Genomic DNA, 20,718 nt, shown 5'->3' on the forward strand with positions numbered 1-20,718 from the left:
ATGTTCAAATATCAATGTCCAGCCTGAAAACACATTTGTTTAGTCAAGCCTTTTGTGAATAGGATGAATAAGATGATGTGCAGTAGATCCGAAGAAGATAAATCTCAGGGAAATATCAGAGAAGAAAGAAAGCTATTATACACTTTTACTGAAAAGCAAGAACAGCTAGAACAGTAGCAAATACACCAAGCCATTCTGTTATGTTTTAAAATATTTCCAAAGGAAAATATAGGATCACAGTGTAAATGCTAGTCTTTTTTTTAAAAAAAAAACTAAAAAGGCTAAATCATTAGTATTATCCACAGACAATCCACAGTCACCTTCATGACAGCGTAGACACCCGGTGCATTTGCAAGGCATACATGCGATCATGAACTATAAGACATCTTTACCTGCCTGTCATAGTTATGGTTCCATTCCAGATCCGCCGAACGACTTCTATGCTTGGTTTGAGGTGTAGAGTAACTTAGCGGCAAGGAAGACCATGTCTGTCTATCCATGGTCGAGGTGAGGAGAACTCTATGCAGAGTTAACCCAAGGAAGGCTGGGGAATGCGCAAAACAGCTAGCGGATATCTTCACTGACATCTTCAACATTTCCCTGAGCAGCGCTGTTGTTCCTACAGTAAGTGCATCAAGACAACCACTATCATCCCCGTGCCAAAGAAGTCTACAGTGTCCTGCCTCAATGACTATTGTCCCGTTGCACTGACACTCATTGAAATGAAGTGCTTTGAGAAACTCGTCATGAAGCACATCAAAACCCAGTTACCACCCTCACTGGACCCCCTACAGTTCACGTATTGTCCAAACCTTTCTATGGACATTGCCATTGCCACGGCCCTTCATTTAGCCCTCACCCACCTGTACAATAAAGACACTTACATAAGAATGCTGTTCATAGACTTTAGTTCAGCATTTACCACAAATATCCCTCAGCACATGATTGAGAAGCTGAGCCTGCTGGGACTGAACACTGAACACCACTTCCCGACAGGGAGACCTCAGTCAGTCCGGATCGAGAACAGCATTTCAGGAACCACCACACTGAGCACTGGAGCCCCTCAGGGTTGAGTGCTCAGCCCACTGCTGTTCACCTTGCTGACTCACAACTGCGTAGCTATGCACAGATCGAACCATATCATTTTCGCCGATAACACAACTGTGGTGGGTCTCATCAGCAAGAACGATGAGTCAGCATACAGAGAGGAGGTGCAACAGCTAACTACCTGGTGTAGAGCCAACAACCTGTCTCTGAATGTCGAGAAAACTACAGAGATGGTTGTTGACTTCAGGAGAGCACAGAGTGATCACTTTTCATTGAACATCAACAGATCATCTTTAGAGATCGTCAATAGCACAAAATTTCTTGGTGTTCATCTAGCAGAGAACTTCACCTGGGGTCTCATTTATAAAACTGTGCGTAGGATCCCTACTAAATGTTTACATGCGTCCAAAAGCCAAAAATGGCGTACGGCAAAAAAATATTCCGATTTATAAAACCGTGCGTACGCACACCTGTAAGCAATGTTAACCTTACGTGAACCAGCCTCATGTCCCGCCCTGTACACGCCCATTTTTACACGCCCATTACTGTACATGCTCCACTGCGGGTTTAAAAATGGGGTGAGGAGCCAGCGTCTTAGGGGGTAGCCACTGTCGCCTGCAGGTTATAATTATATTAAAAGCAACATTGTTATAATTATATTAAAAACAAAATTGTTACAGTTTCTACTTTTTAATATTGTTAAACTCACCAAGAAGCCAGCTATCACATACAGCGCCTGCATTTAGTCTGTTCCCTACACTGCTATGTGGCTATGTGTAAAGGAATCATGTGTTGAACCAGGCCAGCGTGCCACATTGTTTGTGAGGGTCATGTTGGAGTCACATATGATTTGCACATTAACAGAATGCACATGCTTTCTATCAACATAAGCTAATTCATTTTCAGATGGTGCCCTTATAGCAACATGACTGCAGTCAATTGCACGGATTACATTTGGGAAAGCAGACATTGCTGCAAATTGCATTTCAATTTCGGCCTGTTCTTGCACAGTGTAGGGGAACCTGATGTATCGACTACCCATATTAAGTACAGTATACCATTCAAAACAACAGATATTATGGCACTCAGGGACGGCTGTGATATACCAGACATATAGGGTGAGATGATAGATTCCAATAGAATCATTTCATATCATTTCAAGGTTGAGGATTAATTATAGTTTTTTTTTTATATATATAAAAAATTGACCTGTCTGCCAATTCCCGCTGGAAACAGCGGTTGCCAAGAACCCCAGATTGGTGAGGACTTGTATTTGGACTGGGATGGTTCCGGCGTGTTGCCCTCTCTAATACTGGACCCAATTCAGCACATACAGTAGATCCAAGAGCACAGCTCTAGGGAATCTAAATCGGCTTATTAGCCAGTCATCATCATGGTCCCTGAAAACTCGTACTCTCCTTATTCTGCCATTGGCGTAATCCTCCAACAGTGCCAGCAGTGCCATCATGAAGCTTTACATACCCGGGTCACCGGAGGATTTATATGTTTCTAGCAATTAGACTGATCGTTAACACCTTGACAAAATCACAGTATTAATTTGTGGGCGAAAATTTAAGACGAAAATGTTATAGTGAACACCGTTTGTAATGAACACCGTAATAGTTAGGACCGATGATGAGTAGCGATTGTGCTTCATGACTGTATTTGCAGACTTTGACATTTTATGATATAAGTACATTAAGGAAAATATTCCTTTTTTTCACTGTGTTCTGCAGTTCTCTAATAAAAGGGTATTTCATGCTATTCTGTATCACATGTAGTTGCGCCATCTCCTCCTGCGCTCCCGTTGTAGACAATGTGTCTGTAAGGCAGCGCTGAGTTATTATTTTTTTTAATACATTTTGAATTACGTTTGGATTTTACTAGATGTATATAGCCTAAAGCAATCAGCAAAAATAACACTGTTGGATTTAATCTTCATTATAATGTGGATATAACGTATGAAATGGAGTGAAAATTAAATGTCATTAATTCTTATAATCGTTCTTCCCACATATATTTTCTATAATCTAACTTCAGCTCACGACCTCACCATCTGTGTCGCCAATTCCCTTTGTCTCCAGAATGTGCGTACGCACAGCTCAAAGTTTGCTTAATGGTGCGCACATTCTCCAGTCAAGTTTGTTTTTTATAGATCACAACCTTTGCGTGGGAACTGGCGTATGTACTTTTCCAGCCCCGTTTTTGTGTACGCACGCTTTATAAATGAGACCTCTGGTCACTCAACACCAGCTCCAAAAATGCCCAGCATCAATCTCTACTTCTTACAAAGACTGAGAAAAGCACATCTCCCTCCCCCCATCCTGACTACATTCTATAGAGGAACTATTGAGAGCATCCTGATCACCATATCGGATTGCAAGACCATGCAGCACATAGTGAGGACAGCTGAGAAGATTATTGGAGCCTCTCTTCCCTCTATCAGGAACATTTACACCACACGCTGCATCCGCAAAGCTAAGAGCATTGTGAATGACAATACACACCCCTTACACACACTCTTCACCCTCCTTCCATCTGGAAAAAGGTACCGAAGCATTCAGGCCCTCACAACCAGACTGTGTAACAGTTGCCTTCCACAAGCCATCCGACTCCTCAATAACTGAACTGAACTTTACAGATCACTATACACCCCCCCACACACACACACACTCAGTGTGGACTGCACTGACCTACACCAAATACACCCTTTTCCAGTATACATCTATGTACACAGCACCACCATATCAAACTGTTTACATGCTGTTTTGCACACTGTTTTTGCTCTTTGCACATGCTGTCTTTCACATTTCAGTTCATTGCTGTTTTGCACAATACATTACAATTCCAGTATTTCTCCACATGCAATCTAGAATACACAGTATTTACACTTTTCGGCACTGTGTTTGTGTATTGTCTTTTGTGTATTGTCTTACACATTTTTTTGTTTGCACTGTCCTGTACTGTTTATTGTCTTGCTCTGTTTGACGATCAAAGCCACCGCACTTTCAAATAAAGCGCGAGAGAGATGCGACTGCAAGGAACAGAAGAATAAGGAAACGTCCTTGTTTGGAAAGTTAACATTACAAAATTTAAGTCGATGTCTGTTAAAAAGATATCGGTTTCTGAAAGAAACATTAAAATCTGCAGTAGATTACCACAATTGCAGATAATGTATTTGATAACGTAAACTGAATAGAAGGGCAAGCCATGATTTTACTACTAACTTATGCTGTTAGTTGATTTTAAGATTTATTATGAAATTTAAGGTTATGATGAGATTTGTCACTTAAAATTAAGTTGAATGGAAATTGTCTGTATTATGTGCTCAGATGTAACCATAGATTTTACATAGTTTTATTTTTTGCATAGGGTCAGTGAAACATAAATGGAAAGGAAGGAATATCAGACTTCTTTTTAAAAAAGCAAAAACAGGCAGATCAGGTGCAAACAGATCCCAGCCCTTGCATGCCCTCTGGACCTCAGAGCAGTTGCAGCTCTTTACCTGAGACTAGACAAAGTCAGTGTCGTCAGTCAGTCAGTCAGTCAGTCAGTCATATTCAGTTCAGGATTAAAGTGTAGTTCCAGCATGTTAGATTTTGCCAGAATAAGCTTTACTTTAAAATATTGAAATTCTGATTGTCCTTGTGTTGTTGTAATAGATGTATTAAGGAATGATACAAATGCTCAAGAGCTAGAGCTGTCAGGAGATGTCATAGAGCTACAATCAACCACATCAAGTGCCAGATATGCTGTTCCAAATTGACCCAGTATTAGGGCTTGCCTACAATTTAATCTAATTAGCAGATGTTCATAATATTTATACATATATTTAAACATTTATGTTATTGTAATATTTATTGCATGTTCATAGAGATGATAAAACTGATACTCAACTCAGATACTCACCTCACAACTACAATGGTTGATGACAGGCTATGTCACCTTAGAGTTCTTAGTGTTAAGTCAAGGAAGGCACTGACCCTCAACATGTATGAGCTTGTTAAACATTTTAGCAGTTTTCACCAAAACCACACACTTATGTTGTTTTAAATCTACTGTACCTAGAATTTGTAATGTACAGTATGTCTATGTTTGTAAATTGATGGCCACCAAATTATATTTGTGTTTTTCCAAGTTGAGTTCTGCAATTTCTGATTGATATTTAGTATGTTTAATTGCAGTGTTTTTTTTTTGTTTGTTTGTTTTTTGTAAAGGTATATTTTAATAAACTGTGCAATTTCTGTAATACACTTTCTTATCTCATTGTTCTTGGTGCTTAAGCTTTATTATATAAAATATTTGGGATGTTCAACAATTATATACCCAGATTATATATTTAATAGAGTGACCTGAGCTGTGTGTGCATGTTAGTTACTAAAATCTTTAGAACCCAATCATGTTAAAATACACAGGGTTACGTAAATTATTATTTCTGCCTCTAATCAGTTATGGGATTCGTTCATGGTCCTTTGATGTCAGAACATGATGTCAGAACAGTGTTACACACTGATATTTTTGTCTTAGTCTTTGAACCCCCAAAAGTAGCCTTGGCTACCCATGTACATTTGTTGTGATACATCTGTTTTTTTATCACACATATCTGTTCCTGGGGGGCACGGTGGCTTAGTGGGTAGCACGTTCGCCTCACACCTCCAGGGTCGGGGTTCGATTCCCGCCTCTGCCTTGTGTGTGCGATTTCCTCCAGGTACTCCGGTTTCCTCCCCCGGTCCAAAGACATGCATGGTGGGTTGATTGGCATCTCTGGAAAATTGTCCGTAGTGTGTGATTGCGTGAGTGAATGAGAGTGTGTGCCCTGCGATGGGTTGGCACTCTGTCCAGGGTGTATCCTGCCTTGATGCCCGATTACTCCTGAGCTAGGCACAGGCTCCCTGTGACCCGAGGTAGTTCGGATAAAACGGTAGAAAATGAGCGAGTGAGAGTGAGTATCTGTTCCTCATTACATGCACCCTATATGAACAAACCTTGGACATTCAATCAATGCAAAGTAATTTCTGAGGTAATTTTTTTTGTTTGACAAACCCCTGGCCTGTGCTTGTTTATTTTAATTTTTTTTGTTTTTATCCTGTCTCATATTTTGGAATCGCTACCTTGATTATTGAACTGCCTATACTGCAGTTGCATGTCTCAGGCTCCATAGTGTGACATATTAACTTTGCCTTAATTAAATGGATGCAAAGGGAGAGCTATATTTGTGCCAGGTACTTACAGTACAGCACAAAAACAACTGATGGGAGAATATCAGCAGCATTTGGCTGATCTAGTCAATACAATTAAATTCCTTTCTCATGCCCTCACCCCTACCATAGTGCTTTGGGCTTCTGTTCTGACAGCCAGCATGCTGGTGCCAGCTCCAGATAAATTCAACAGTGATACCTCCCTTTCTGCAATGCTCCCTTTATTTCACCAGCCTCAAGGGGAAGTCAGACATATTGTAAATAGTACTCTTCTTGAATCTGCTCACAATTCAAGAAACTGTTTTTCTGGGTTTTTGATTCACACCCTAGAGGGTAAGGGAGTAAGGGCGCAGCCCTCAACTTTGAAATGATGATTCTATTTCTCATCTGTTACTTACACCTCCAGTCACAATTCTCAGGCATGGGTAACTTCATGAACTTGGACACTGTAATCCACCTGAACATTTCGCCACAATTACTGAGCAATATACACAAAAAAATTACAAATTTAAAATCACAGAACAGAATCAGAATGAAATGAAATACCAGTATACCCCAGTTCTCATCTGCATTTGACCAACTAGGTCAGAGATTCACACATAATTCACAAATAATATATATTGAAGAGGGAAATGAGTACTGCTTCATGTTGTATGGTCTTTGTTGCATATCATCAGTTTGACAATCTAAACATGATGCACTGTGGGCAATCTAAGATGTGTTCACCATGGTCCAAGAAACCGTGTCGGCCTTCATAGAGATGTTCAAGAACATCTTTCACCACACCTCTCATCAAGAACATCTTTCACCACACCTCTCATCTTGACACACTCTGATACTGTATATTGAAACCTTTCATTGAAGAAGTGTTTCAGAAACTAAAACAGGAGCTGTCTTGTCACAATTATATAAAAATTTGACTAACGGGGTGGTCTATTTCTTCATAAAACTTACCCCACCCAAAAAAATTATGACATCAAGAACAGAGAGCTATTGGTAGTAAAATTGACCCTTGAAAAGAATCTAGAGTTGGCCAGTCTTCCACTTTCCATTTTTACTGACCATAAAACCTTGAGCAAATCAAAACTATAAAACACCTTAATCCTCACTGGGCTCATTATGGCACTGTTCTTTACATGGTTCCAGTTCATCCTCTCTTATCCTTATCATGGACACATGCAGCCTGCCCTCATAGAAGCAATGAGGAGCTATTTTCATTTTCCCTTAATCTTGTTTTGCAGGAGCTATCACCTGGAAAGTTGCCTCATGTTCCACCTGTAGACTTCATTACTGATATTCTGTAATCCCAGGGTCAAACTATTTTCCTGGTCACTATTGACCAGTTCTCAAAATTGCACTCGCCTCATTCCGCTACCCAGCTTTCCCTCTGCCAGTTGCTACCCCAGTGACCCCTCTTGCGTTTGATACAGTTGCATGGACAAGCTAGGAGTAACTGTCAGCTTAAACTCTTTATAAATCTACAAAAAAATCTAAACATGAACCTGATACTCCAACATGAAACCACCAACAATCAGTATGGTCATGTACAGTATAACCATGAAAATACAAGCAGAATATGTCTTGAAAACTACACTTTTTAAGAGTGTAGTTACACTAAAATCAATACAGCAGCAAAGGGAGCACACATGCACACACACAATCCTTGAAAGGTACTTAACCCTGATGAAGAAAAAAGATGTTAATAATTGACCCTGCTGCCTCAGGGTAAAGTCATGGATGAAATTTATTAAATGGTGCTCGGGTTATATAAGTTACAGTCTCTGAGTACCGATGTTTAATGGCCATGGAGGTGCATGGCATATTTTGAGTTTAACTTGTTATTGAATGTTTTCTCTAGCTGACCATTTAGTTATATTTTTCCATTTGGTCTCACAGTTTTTGCAAGTATTTATGTTGGTTTAAATAATGTATTGTATATCTAATATATTTGTTGTAAAAAAAAATGTCAGTTTACCAGTTAAATTCTCTCTCACTCACTACCGCTTTATCCAAACTACCTCAGGTCACGGGGGAGCCTGTGCCTATCTCAGGTGTCATCGGGCATCAAGACAGGATACACCCTGGACGAAGTGCCAACCCATCGCAGGGCACACACACACACTCTCATTCACTCGCACACTACAGACAATTTTCCGGAGATGCCAATTAACCTACCATGCATGTCTTTGGACCGGGGGAGGAAACCGGAGTACCCAGAGGAAACCCCCGAGGCACGGGGAGAACATGCAAACTCCGCACACACAAGGCGGAGGCGGGAATCGAACCCCGACCCTGGAGGTGTGAGGCGAGCGTGCTACCCACTAAGCCACCGTGCCCCCCCACCAGTTAAATTATTTATCTTAATTCTAAGTTATAGGCATTAACTTTCAGCAAAGCCATGCTAATCAGTTGGTATACTTACTGTAGTTGAGCTGGCCGTCTCCCTAAAGGAGGCTTCATCTGTTGCATAAATGTGATCAATATTGATGATTTGTAATGATGTCTAAAAGCCCTAAGTAACTTGAGTGGTATCCATGGTCCTGATACCATCCTTCTTATGACCCTCAAATCCAGTCAAGTCACAGTTACAGTTCACACACAGTCACTGTTATCTGGTCTGTTCATGTAAGCTCTGCTGGTCAAACTTTACAGAAAAGTATTGAAGCATTACAAATCCATGACAGAGAGATTTAGTTAAATCCATTGAAGTGCTAGTGAATGACTGCAATTTACAGTATATGGATGTAAAACAGAGAGTGGCAGATATAGCTCATTCAATGTTATTGCGAAAAATGAAGATTGAGCTAGGACAAATACAAATAGAAGTTCAAATTGCAATATCCTCTATGTCTTAGGGCTAAATATCCAAACTAAATTTCTAAGAATAATCTGTCTGTTCATCTGAGCCCTCTTTTATTCTGTTTCCAGTTATGTTATTTATGGGACACTAGGACAATTAGCATTTAGATAAAGCATGTTCATTGATGCTTCTGCCACTGTACATGCCCATCTCTAAGACACCTCTTCCTCTGGAGAATAAGAATTAGGGAGGATAGGATGACAGCGGACCAAATGCACTTTACAACTGATGGCTGGCATATGGGCAAAGGCCTCGACAGGGGGCCTATACTCTGAAATGCACCCACCTGGCACTGTCTGTGTTTGATGGGTGAAAGGGTAACCAAGTTCATCTTTCTAAAAAAACAACAAAGCAACAATATAGAGTGCTCAGACATGGAATAGTTTAACAAATATTATGTGTACTATTGTTTAGTTTTTATCTGGAAATCTGACACTGTCAGTTAATTTTGGATCTTCAATGCAAACAAACAATTTTTTTTCCTTAATAATAGATAAATGCTGTTTGTCCTTTGTAAATATAAAATGCAGGATATTATCATATCATATTTATATTTTATGGCTTTTTTAAATATTACATTTGCTTTAACATAAAACACAGCTGGCAGAACAGTGCTGAAAGCATGTAGAGTTGCTGCCCTACAGCTCTAAGCCTGCCAGTTAAGTCCTTAGCTCAGGTTACTGACTTAGGTTCTCACTATATCTGCCTCAGTTTCCTCCCATCACACAAAAACATGCCAGTAAGTAGACTGGCTAGGCTGAATTGCCTTATGTTACGAACATGAATAATGTGATAGGTAGGGTGTCTTCTTGCATTGCATTTTGCTCAGCATTCTTGTGTTCTCAGGAATCAGCACGAATATAACAAATATAAAGTATTAAAAAAAAACTTTATATCTTTAAATGTTCAGCTTCATAATTAGCAGTTTTCTGCACCCTTTTCACTTCATTTGGAGGCAAACAGACTTCAAAATTTTGTGTAATACTTTTAATTTAGATACTGAATAAACGAAACAGATTTCAGTAAATCAGTTTATTTTCAGAAATGAAAAGAAAATATTAAAAAAATAAAAATCCCCAAAGCACCACATATATAACTCTTTACTTTTAAATATAATCCAATTTAAACAAATTACAAATCATTTTGAAGAAACTGACCGCCAAAAGCAAAAATTATTCTCATTATTAGATTTGTAGATAAAAGCTGATCCTCAAATTGATTTATTTCTGTAGGATAGAAAAATAAAGTCTTTATCTACCTTCTTTTTCCAATCAAGTGACCTGATATATTCCCATGTATTGTCAAGCTTATGCTACAATTCTAACATTCAATTACCACTACAATTCTTTTAGATCTGAGATCTGTGATCACAGTATATCCAAACAAAAATATTGCTTATACAGATGTGCAATGGAATAAAGAATAGGCATCAGAATAAAATACAGCTCAGGTGCATTTCAGCATATTTATATTTAGAAAGGACCAGAACAAAATTCCCAGACAAGCACAAACAGAGTGCTAAAACCATCTGCCTGTGGGACATCAGGTGATGGCCCACTCCTGTGCTGCCAGCCAGATGATGGGTGTTAAGGAGTCAACATCACACCTGTGCTAAGCCAACAAGAACAAACAGTATAAGTAATAACTGAACTGTATGGCACATGTGGTTGTCATGTACCCCAACTCATTTTTTTTTTGACATCATGTGAGACAATGAGCTGTAAGTATCTTAGTGTTTTGATCTACTACTACTACTACTACTACTACTACTACTACTACTACTACTACTACTACTACTACAATTATTATTATTATTATTATTATTTATTTGTTTGTTTGTTTGTTTGTTTGTTTGTTTTTAATTATTATATTAGTAGTAGCATTAATAATAGTGTTATTGCTTTTGTTAAATACTTTTATTTTATCTTTAGTTACCATTTTATCTTGGTTAGGATCATCTAAGATTATCAAAGTTATTTTGATGCTGTGTGCTCAACTAAATACAGTGGTTAACACTTTTCTCTTGTTTGGCTAAAAATTTGGTGAATATCCACCATTGTTAATAAATAACTTTTACAAAATCCATTTGCAGTATATGACTTCATCTTAATTTAATTTAAATAAATAATAATAGAATACACATTTATTTCCAGCATTTGTATAAATTAATATAACCCCTGTGTAAAATACCCAGTGGTCAAAATATGCTTTTAGCACACTCTTACATGTGTAGGCAGAATAAATATTTTCCATGGTGAGTGCAGATGGCTGCATATGTAATTTAAAACTGATTTCCATTTTGGCCTGTCTATTTAAAATGCAGTAAAATTCTACAAAGAGATAGGGGGAGTTATTTAATGATTGGGAAGCAAACCCAAAACAGATGAGGCACCAAAACCGTCAACCCTCCCCACTCACTCCTGCTCTTATATATCTTAGTGCATGGGCCCCAAGGGACAGGACCCATTAAACCCCATTATCTAGATATAGAGAACACGAGAAAGAAGCATTGATCCATCCAGACACAGCAGGAAGATGCCTACGATCTATTGGCCTAGTCTTCCTGGAGAGGCTGACATTTCCAGAGGACATCAGAAGCTTAGAGGTGACACTGCTTTGTGTCCTGCTGTCTGTGCCCTTGACTAAACCCCCTGTAATTTAAGTAAACATTGACCTAGTACAAACCACATATTTAGGACCTGATCCTATCCTCTGCCAGATAGAAGCATTGTGGTGGAAGAAGATGCTCATTTTAGTGTGATGCCATGCTGAGAGTGCCATAGATAAAAGAGATGTCTCAACAGGCAAGTTCAGTTCAATTATACAAATAACCCTAACATGTCCAGGACCAATGGACGAGAAGCCAATAGTAAGATAGACCTACCAAAACTGTAGGAGTGTATTAGTTACATTATATATTACTCTATTTGTCTAGAAGTAACACACAGAGCTGTTTGTGGTTTGTGTGTGTGTGTGTGTGTGTGTGTGTGTGTGTGTGTGTGTGTGTGTGTGTGTGTGTGTGTGTGTGTGTGAGAGAGAGAGAGAGAGAGAGAGAGAGAGAGAGAGAGAGAGAGAGAGAGAGAGAGAGAGAGAGAGAATACTTTCAGCAAAAAATTGTGTGTACAGTACAAATATTCTGCACTAAAAAGTGAGTGTAAAATAAAGTCACGTGTGAGATAAAAAGTTTGTCTGGCTTCTGCTTCCTAATCCCCCACACACCCATGATGTTTTGGGTCATATTTATGGAGACATTTCTATTTAATAGAAATGTCTCCATAAATATGACCCAAAACATAATCAGATTTTCACACAAATCTCAAAAGCAGACAAAGTTATCCCATTCAAACAAATCAGACAAATACTATACTATATTATTATACTAATATTATAATATATTATCTGAATATACAGTATATCTGAGTAATTAAAGTTCACTCCCAGTTCTTTCTATGTACAGTAACTCACACTTAATGAATTCAGGTGATAAGATTGCAGGTTTATTACATCACGATTTCCCAGAAATATGGAGGGTGGAGTTTAACACGTGAGCTCATTGGTCTTCAGTAGCATTAGCCAGTTTGTGCCAGCTATTATGTTTTATTAAGAGCCACTTTTATGTGGCCTTTGGGACTTCTCTATGGGGTATCAGGAATTAAATCTTGCTGGGGTGGATACATGTTGTGGCTAGTACACAGGAAGTTATGAGCCTTTGAGCCCTTTGTAGGATTTTTGGTTGCCTCTGTGCTTGTCAGAATTCCTTAAGTCTCATTAATTATTGAGAGCCAAATGAGCAATGGATGGTGGAGCTTTTAAGTGCAAGGTGATGCCTGCCATTCTGTCCAACCCCCTGTGACAAATGAAGGGTAATATGATTACACACTGGGACTTTTAGAATCGTCCCTACTGACTAATGGACAGTGTGTGACAAATGGCACTCAGATCTGATTAAACTCTGAAAGGTGCATGGTACTCACTGATTAATATACAATAATCTTTTATATGTTGTAGGATGTGCTAAGGGCAGTTTTACTGTTTATCAAATGTATTTCTTTGCTTGTAGAATTAGTATACAACTTAGTGGTATAATTTATAACTTTGATTTGATTGTTACATCCTAAAGCTTACTTCTCAAACACAGTATATGGATACAGCATATGTTTAGTGCAAATGTATGAAGTCAAACACAGGAACACATACAAACTCAGGAGCACACAGGAACACAAAACGAGATGCTTAATGTCATGGATATATTAGTGAGATCAATACTGCTCATGTCAGGGACAAGTGCTGTTTTATTTACACACAAATAACCACATTACCTTGATCTACTCTAAGTAGAAACTTTGTTATAAACTTTCTGTATTTGGCTAAATAAATGAATGATTCACAAACTTGCAATGTCCATTAAAATGAAATTATTGGTCACTGTCATATCTTTACAATTTAATTGGCAGCAGCAGATGAATGCTTATTAGTCCATTTAGAAACTCCATTTTGGCAAGTAGTTAATAAAGAGTAGTTACTTTACAAATGTCTTTTTTCTAGCCTGTAAATGTGGAACGTTTTAGCTGTTTATGAAAAATTTTAACTGCATTTTAGTTCTGTCCCATTTTTATGTTCAAGTTGAAAATGTAGGGTTATGTTCCTATCTGCGGTTTTACAAGTGAGTGGAGGACTTGCAAGATTTCCTTCAGAAGTTTATTTGCAGAAATATGAAACTATATATATATTATATATGTACTATAATCATAATCCCATATGGATATTCTAAAAAATGTTTTTGCTATGCCATGGTTGTTCTTGTCAATCAGAGTATTTTGGTGGTCCTCCACTTAATTATAGAATCACATAGATTACATTCAACTCAATTAAATTTAGTTTGCCTTGTCTGATGGTCACTTCATTCCATGCTTCAACCAAGCCATATCAAAGGAAGTATAATGATTAGCCAGTAGTATTTATATAGAATGTAGTAGCTAAAAACTAAATCTAAAATAAGGTCTGAGGTCTGTCATATAGTTCGACAATCCATGGCACAATGCAGCAAATCAAATCAATCTTCTAAATGCAAAACAAACTGCTTGTGAACCACTGATAACTCTATGCAGAATGAGCTTTTTCTAGGCATGCTTTGAAATCAATAAAGAGTAGCCTCACAGTAGCATCATTACATCCCTTGATTACCAGTCTTTTAAGATTATTTGAGTTGCATGAGGAAACTAACCACAATTCAAATGCTAATTAAATTAAATTAAATTAACTTTATTTGTAGAGCACTTTTTCGAATGGACATTTTCTCAAAGCGGAGACACAGAGCTTTGTATTAATCCCACTCTTGTAAACCATGCTACCTTTTAATATGATCACTGCACAAATTGCAAAATGCAGTTTAATTTATACTTGTGATAAAATAATTACATGTACGCATGTTGTGATCTAACTACATGTACACATGTGATAAAAGAATAAACTCTAAGAAAACCTAATAGAAGCTAACTTAGACTTTAAACATTATAGTATAACAAAGTCACCACTATAAATCTTAAGATGAAATATGTTTAATGGAACAGGTTCGGTGATTTTACTCATCCCACATGCTCTTAGATAAGGATTGTATTGACATTTTTTAAATTCTGACCTTTTTTTATTATGCTCTTAAAATGGTCAAGTGATGTCGTATGCAGTTAGCAGAGTGGCTTTTGTTCTCTGTTAACAGAAGGGCTTTTTTACTCCTATGGGATTTGATGTATGTTTCTCTGACATATAATTATCAATATAGAAATTGGTTGAGTGAAATGAACCTTTATAATTAATCTACAATTCTATCCATAGAAAATAATATGAATGTTTTTTTACAATGCAAATACTAATACCATGTCACATTATTCTCTAAAAAACTTTAAGGGAGCAGACAAATATCCCTGTAAAGGTTTTATTATTATTAGTGTCAGTGACCACTTGGCCCACTCTGTTTTCCTAACAACTTTAGGTCACTTGACCTTGAACTGCATTTGCAAAATGAAATGTGGCAGGTTGCATGTAATAAATCACATTTACTGAGAAACAGGGAGCACAATTTTGGAAGTAATCTTGTCTCTGGACGCTGTCCCTTTAGCAGGAAGGATAAATGGAAATTAATTAATGTGTTAGAATGCAGCAGGAGAAGCAGGAGCACTCTGTTAGATTAAGAGAAGGGAGCAGGACAGGTTGTAAAGCAGCACCTGGCAAGAGTTTGTGTCAGGAACATCTGGCCATGTTTATTTTAATTGTACCCAATGGAGTGAGAGAATAAGAAAGAAAAGTAAAGATAAAAAGCAACAAAGAGCGGCATTTACCAAATCTACTGTATATTGTGGTTGAGTGTGGTCTCAAAATCCAGTCCGTACCACCTTGCACTTAGAGTATTGGCAGAGATGCTAATATGCTAATATATACACAAAATAGCCATTACATTAAAACCACTGATAGATGAAGTGAATAACATTGAGCATCTCGTTACAATAGCACCTGTCAATGGATGGGATAGTCAATACTTAAAGTAGACACATTAGAAGCAGGAAAAATTGGTAAGCACAATATTTTCAGTGACTTTAAAAAGGTCAAAATTGTGATGGGGCTCAATAACTGCCTCAGAGAATCTCAGATCTTTTGGAGTGTTACTTAAAGTAGTCCAAGTAAGAAAAAACAGTGAACTGACTACATGTGCAATGCAAAGACTAACCCATCTGCTCCGATTCCACAGAAGAGCTAGTGTAGGGGAAATTGCTGAAAAAGTTTAATAGATAGTTCAATAAATTATAGATTATTTATATTTATATTATTCATTAAGAAACAGAATTATTTGACAGTGTTTGACATAACAGTACTATTACAATATAATGGTAATAATGTTTAACTGGGTTTTTTTTTTATAAATATAGAAACGTTTGCTCAATTCATAAAAATCAGGTAGAATTAATGATACTAACAGTGCAAATCTCAGTCTGTTATATTTCCAGTTCATTTCTTAAAATGAAATCAAACTAAATTCAAATTCAAGTTTCTAGACGATATATGTAAAGTGTTTTTCATTGTAGAGGGAGCACAGGGAATGGCATTAATATTTACTAGTCTTAAAGGGGTCAAGCAAGACTGTGTTCTAGTGTTTCAATGTACATTGTGTGCAGAGAACCAGCAGGGACTCTGACAAAGACTAGCTATGACAGCATAACTAAAAGAGTAAGAGAGAAAGTATTACAGCCATGAAAGATCCTGGGACATACAGTAAATCAGCCACTCCACCATCAACAAACCTGAGTGATATCATTACTGGGGCAACTATTCCAGTTCTAAAAAACATTCTAGGTCAGTGAACCTCTAGATCTGCTCTTTCACCTAGGAAAAAAACCCAACCCTAAGATAAAATAGGGGTCATATGGTCTTTTATCTTATAAAATATATAATACAAATCTCATAAATCCATTCAAAATTCAGCAGATGTGCACTAGAGCCATATTTTATTAATTCTTAACCATCATGTGACTTTCACAGTGATAGGTTGGCACTTTGTCCAGGCTGTCCACTCTGTCTAGAGTCCCTTGGGATATGCTCCAAGCTCCTTGTAAACCTGAACCTAAGCAATTTAGAAAATTGGATGGATGGACGGATGGCATTTCATGATAACATGCATTCAGATTAATCTGTATTTCTCTTGTTCATTCACTTTCTGTCAAGCTACAAATGCTAATCCTGGTGATTACCATATGAGATATCAGTGTTCCTGATCCTTTCTTGTGCTCCAGGCTTTGGTTGGAGTTCTCATCTCTTGCGGCTGCTACGGATGACCCCACATTGACAGCTTAAAGATACATGAGACTAATGTGGTACTGGTTAGAAACCATGTATAAAGCTTTAGAACTGCTTCTGGTCTCCATCATTGTATAGTTAATAACTTTAACAAAATATAACTCAGTTATTGAAGGGAAATGATTTATAAACACCCTCTCCAGTGTCACCCAGATGAGGATGGCTTCACTGTTTCTTCCTAATATCATTTCGCTTCATTCATTTTTCTTTTCCACCTTAGGCTTGATTATCAGGGATACATGCTAAATTTATATATTTCTGTAAAGACTTTCAATGGCATTTACTTTTCTAGCATATGGCAGAAACCCTTATCCAGATAACCAATTAATGCATTCTTAGTGGCTCAATATGTCACATACTGAGAACACCTTCAGTCTCTGTTGGGTGGTAAATCAGAAACAACACAGACAAATATATTTTTGTATATTTTTAAAGAAAACAAGTGCTAGTTTAAGTATTTCAGGCAGTGGAGGGATTGAAAAGAGCTTTGAGGTAAGAGAGTGCTGGTCTATTTTTGGCTTTGTGGGCAAGCATCAGTGTTTTAAATCTGATGTGGCAGCTAGTGGAAGCCACCTGGGATGAACAGCAGTTGACTATGTTCATTAAAAGTTCTATAAAAATAAAATTGAATTGAATTAAATTGCATTTATAACTGCATTTGCAGTTTAAAAAAGACCAACTGTAAGATTACTTTGAATTTCCATTTTCAGAGTTCTGAGACAATTACAAAATACATTAGCCAAACATATAAAATAACATATTATTCTGTAAGATCAAATACTTTTTGTATTATATATTAAATATTGTAATACTTGTTTTTTTTCTATTTGTTTTTTTAATTATATTTTGTAATATTAATACAGTATATTATTAAAGTAACAATATTAAAATTCATTCAAAACAATTCTTACTTGCTAGTCAACTAGTTTCTTATTACACTGAAAACCACTTTCTAAAGCATACAGTTTTACATGTAGCAGTTTAATGTCTGTAATATTTAAAGCTATAGCAATATATCTGATACCCCACTACGCTGCAGTCATTTTTGTGTGGCAGAATATCTAACCCTAACTCATTATAAAATAAAAAAAAAATCTGTAATTTACCTTTTGAGGAAACCAGATATCCAGTTATTTTGCATATACTGTATATTTTTCAAATTTTACATGAAACACTTTGCGAAGATAGTCTCATATTGAATATTGAAGCAATTGTATGCCATTACTCATTTTCAGTGCCCATTACACTTTCAAAAATTAAGCATTAGCATAGACACCCGAGGTAGAGAAAATGATAGCTTTACTAATAAATAAAGAATTTTTTTCTAGCAGATTAAGTTGCAGCATTTCATCATTCATGTTGAATAACACATACTGTACATATTGAATATGTTCATGTCATTTACCTAAAATAATACTCTGCATGAAGAAGCAAGATATCATTGAGTGGTGTTTCAGATGTCTCAGAAGAAGTGATGTATAATAATAATAATAATAATAATAATAATAATAATAATAGTCCCATTCAGGATGTATGGGTTGTATGTAGGCTCAAAAGCCGCACTAAATCTGATCAGGATGAAGTGTTGCTGAAGGTAAATAAATGACTGTTAATAAATTAAGAAGAAAAAGAAGTATTTACTATAATTTTCTTACATTCAGTATGAAATTTCATGGTGTTTGGATTAGTCTGTTTTTTAGGGGTTTTTTTTTAAATCAAATCTGATTAAATTTAGTGGTATAAATGCTGAAACAGCATATACATATACAGATCTATATTTTCAATTCTTTGAAACAACTTAAAACACACCTTTTCTTTTATTTAGTAGATTATGCTGACTATAGTATGTATTTTGCCAGAAGATCATTTTGCCAGAAGATTTGTTCTTTCTTCTTCATGGACAAGAAACAGAATATATTAGAACAGTGAAAAATGGCCGTTAAGACCTGAGTCCACGGTCAAAAATAGGAAAAACAGACACACACTTAATACTTGTTTGCATGTACAATAAAGTGTCTCAACAAGTTGGAGACTGTGAATTGACTTCTCAGAATTACATAGTATTCAGTCTAAAGGGTTAATCTGGGGTTCCAAGCCACAGGGACATCACTGCCACCATAATGCATGTGGTTTCATTTTTTCAAAGCATGTGAATCCTCAGGCTGCAAGGAAAAACAAGACAGGTAGAATATTTGGTACAAACGGTAGTGGAGAAAGCTGAATTGGTGATCTCCAGCAATACTATTTTCAAAATACCTGAGCCAAATTTCTCTCCATTTTCATTTTGTATAAATCCCTTTGGCCACTTTAATGTCTATTCCGATGTTTTTTTCCTAAAGGGAAGCCTGTTAAACCCTTGGAGTTAGGGTTGAGACTCATGTTACTTATAAACTGACACAAACTGCCAGAATGGCATTGAGATCTGATCATGCAATTCCCTGGCAAAAAAATGTCATATGATGCATATAAACATTTCTTCATCAAAAAAGACAAAAGCAAATTAAATATATAAAAAAAATAAACATTCTGAATTCATAAGCATAAACACGAGCTCTAAAATCGTTTTGATATAGTATGAAAATAACATACAACAAAACAGCGTTTTATGCAGTAGTATACTTGACGCTAACATTATTTTAATCTGCTAAACTGCCAAAGAAATCCTTTTAATTACATTGTGCTTGCTGTCCACTGTAAGATTGTCTGCCCCACTACAATTGCTGAATGTATCCACTTGTGATGCATGAGGAAAAGTTTATTTGGGTATGTTAAATGCAATATTAAAACACAGGGTAGGTAAGTAGGTGCCACAGGAGAAGGATATTATAAAGAAGCAAGCCTAAGTCTGATATTGAGGTATAGTGATGGGAAATTGATGGGAAAACTGAAGTGACAAAAATCTTGCTTCACACAGTAACTTGTACACCAAGAGAAATATAAGATCAGCCCCAGTAGATGGGGACAAACTGCTACAACAGCAAAGCCTTAGCGCTACCAAGATTACTTCCCATAGGCTGTGCAAGTAATTGTCTATACAAATTTGCACAAAATAAAATGGACAATTAGGTAAACATTTGGTTTGAGTCGATACTCATGACTAGGAATAGGTAAGAAAAAAAGCAGAATCCAATAAAATATGAAGTATTATTTTAAACTGCATTCAGTCCAAACGAGACAAAAAAAAAAAAAAAAAAGAGATACAACAATAAGGGCCTAATGCTTGAGAAACAAGGAATTAGTTCTTGCCTGGTTTTAAAGCAAACCCCTATGCAGAAACTGACCAACAAGTTGATTATTAAAAAAAATACCATGTTGGAGTCGCTGTCAACTGTGTTTATTACAGCTGATCATTAACTCTGTTAGATTTGGATATGCCTCCTGATCACTATATATATATATATATATATATATATATATATATATATATATATATATATATATATATATATATATATATATATATATATATATATATATATATATATATATATATAATATGACTTTCAGCCTAATGCATCTGGAATCATCTGGATCCCCATCTTTATCCCCATCTGGATAAGAGGCCTCTGGCAAGAACCCCATAATTCAAACTGTTAAGGTTTAATTTCCATGTGTGAAGTCAAAAATCTACAGATGGGTGACAAAGTAAAAGAAAAAACAACATATATTCTTTGGCTATCACTGGCATAGACACTGGCATAGATGCTACTACAACTGTACTAGAACAATGAATATTATTCTTCCACTGTGTAAGTGGTTACACTCAAG

Source organism: Tachysurus fulvidraco, chromosome 2, assembly GCF_022655615.1.
Source record: "Tachysurus fulvidraco isolate hzauxx_2018 chromosome 2, HZAU_PFXX_2.0, whole genome shotgun sequence".
Lineage (NCBI taxonomy): Eukaryota > Metazoa > Chordata > Actinopteri > Siluriformes > Bagridae > Tachysurus > Tachysurus fulvidraco.